General features: G+C 40.5%; 1 long non-coding RNA gene across 5 annotated transcripts in view; it reads right to left on the bottom strand.

Annotated features, from left to right (window-relative positions):
- The window catches only part of LOC127932430 (uncharacterized), a 3,743-nt gene extending 941 nt beyond the window's left edge, over nt 1–2,802 (bottom strand). For 2 of the 5 annotated variants that reach the window (XR_008145259.1, XR_008145257.1), the window contains exons 1-3: nt 2,657–2,802; nt 2,435–2,619; nt 368–441 (exon numbers count right to left, since the gene is read on the bottom strand). This is a non-coding gene — a long non-coding RNA (uncharacterized LOC127932430). Of the gene's footprint in view, nt 54–367; nt 442–2,434; nt 2,620–2,656 lie in introns of all 5 variants that reach the window. The other 3 variants (XR_008145258.1, XR_008145260.1, XR_008145256.1) reach the window with 3 other exon arrangements.
- Between the last annotated feature and the right edge of the window lie 32 nt (nt 2,803–2,834).

Genomic DNA, 2,834 nt, shown 5'->3' on the forward strand with positions numbered 1-2,834 from the left:
AGTTCTGTAACAACACCTCATTGAAACCCTCATGTAGAGTTCTGTAACAACACCTCATTGAAACCCTCATGTAGAGTTCTGTAACAACACCCCATTGAAACCCTCATGTAGAGTTCTGTAACAACACCCCATTGAAACCCTCATGTAGAGTTCTGTAACAACACCCCATTGAAACCCTCATGTAGAGTTCTGTAACAACACCTCATTGAAACCCTCATGTAGAGTTCTATAACAACACCCCATTGAAACCCTCATGTAGAGTTCTGTAACAACACCCCATTGAAACCCTCATGTAGAGTTCTGTAGTCATGTAGAGTTCTATAACAACACCCCATTGAAACCCTCATGTAGAGTTCTGTAACAACACCTCATTGAAACCCTCATGTAGAGTTCTGTAACAACACCTCATTGAAACCCTCATGTAGAGTTCTGTAACAACACCTCATTGAAACCCTCATGTAGAGTTCTATAACAACACCCCATTGAAACCCTCATGTAGAGTTCTATAACAACACCTCATTGAAACCCTCATGTAGAGTTCTGTAACAACACCTCATTGAAACCCTCATGTAGAGTTCTGTAACAACACCCCATTGAAACCCTCATGTAGAGTTCTGTAACAACACCTCATTGAAACCCTCATGTAGAGTTCTATAGACAACACCCCATTGAAACCCTCATGTAGAGTTCTGTAACAACACCCCATTGAAACCCTCATGTAGAGTTCTGTAACAACACCTCATTGAAACCCTCATGTAGAGTTCTGTAACAACACCCCATTGAAACCCTCATGTAGAGTTCTGTAACAACACCCCATTGAAACCCTCATGTAGAGTTCTATAACAACACCCCATTGAAACCCTCATGTAGAGTTCTGTAACAACACCCCATTGAAACCCTCATGTAGAGTTCTATAACAACACCCCATTGAAACCCTCATGTAGAGTTCTGTAACAACACCCCATTGAAACCCTCATGTAGAGTTCTGTAACAACACCCCATTGAAACCCTCATGTAGAGTTCTGTAACAACACCCCATTGAAACCTTCTGTAACAACACCTCATTGAAACCATCATGTAGAGTTCTGTAACAACACCTCATTGAAACCCTCATGTAGAGTTCTGTAACAACACCTCATTGAAACCCTCATGTAGAGTTCTATAGACAACACCCCATTGAAACCCTCATGTAGAGTTCTGTAACAACACCCCATTGAAACCCTCATGTAGAGTTCTATAACAACACCCCATTGAAACCCTCATGTAGAGTTCTATAACAACACCTCATTGAAACCCTCATGTAGAGTTCTATAACAACACCTCATTGAAACCCTCATGTAGAGTTCTGTAACAACACCTCATTGAAACCCTCATGTAGAGTTCTATAACAACACCTCATTGAAACCCTCATGTAGAGTTCTGTAACAACACCCCATTGAAACCCTCATGTAGAGTTCTGTAACAACACCTCATTGAAACCCTCATGTAGAGTTCTATAACAACACCTCATTGAAACCCTCATGTAGAGTTCTATAACAACACCTCATTGAAACCCTCATGTAGAGTTCTGTAACAACACCTCATTGAAACCCTCATGTAGAGTTCTGTAACAACACCCCATTGAAACCCTCATGTAGAGTTCTATAACAACACCCCTCATGTAGAGTTCTGTATTGAAACCCTCATGTAGAGTTCTGTAACAACACCTCATTGAAACCCTCATGTAGAGTTCTGTAACAACACCCCATTGAAACCCTCATGTAGAGTTCTATAGACAACACCTCATTGAAACCCTCATATAGAGTTCTGTAACAACACCTCATTGAAACCCTCATGTAGAGTTCTATAGACAACACCTCATTGAAACCCTCATATAGAGTTCTGTAACAACACCCCATTGAAACCCTCATGTAGAGTTCTGTAACAACACCCCATTGAAACCCTCATATAGAGTTCTGTAACAACACCTCATTGAAACCCTCATGTAGAGTTCTATAGACAACACCTCATTGAAACCCTCATGTAGAGTTCTATAGACAACACCTCATTGAAACCCTCATGTAGAGTTCTGTAACAACACCCCATTGAAACCCGCATGTAGAGTTCTATAACAACACCTCATTGAAACCACCTCATCATGTAGAGTTCTGTAACAACACCTCATTGAAACCCTCATGTAGAGTTCTATAAACCCTCATGTAGAGTTCTATAACAACACCTCATTGAAACCCTCATGTAGAGTTCTGTAGACAACACCTCATTGAAACCCTCATGTAGAGTTCTGTAACAACACCTCATTGAAACCCTCATGTAGAGTTCTGTAACAACACCTCATTCTATGTAGAGTTCTATAACAACACCCCATTGAAACCCTCATGTAGAGTTCTGTAACAACACCTCATTGAAACCCTCATGTAGAGTTCTATAACAACACCTCATTGAAACCCTCATGTAGAGTTCTGTAACAACACCTCATTGAAACCCTCATGTAGAGTTCTGTAACAACACCTCATTGAAACCCTCATGTAGAGTTCTATAACAACACCTCATTGAAACCCTCATGTAGAGTTCTATAACAACACCCCATTGAAACCCTCATGTAGAGTTCTGTAACAACACCTCATTGAAACCCTCATGTAGAGTTCTATAACAACACCTCATTGAAACCCTCATGTAGAGTTCTGTAACAACACCTCATTGAAACCCTCATGTAGAGTTCTGTAACAACACCTCATTGAAACCCTCATGTAGAGTTCTATAACAACACCTCATTGAAACCCTCATGTAGAGTTCTGTAACAACACCTCATTGAAACCCTCATGTAGAGTTCTGTA

This window comes from Oncorhynchus keta, chromosome 10, assembly GCF_023373465.1.
Source record: "Oncorhynchus keta strain PuntledgeMale-10-30-2019 chromosome 10, Oket_V2, whole genome shotgun sequence".
Lineage (NCBI taxonomy): Eukaryota > Metazoa > Chordata > Actinopteri > Salmoniformes > Salmonidae > Oncorhynchus > Oncorhynchus keta.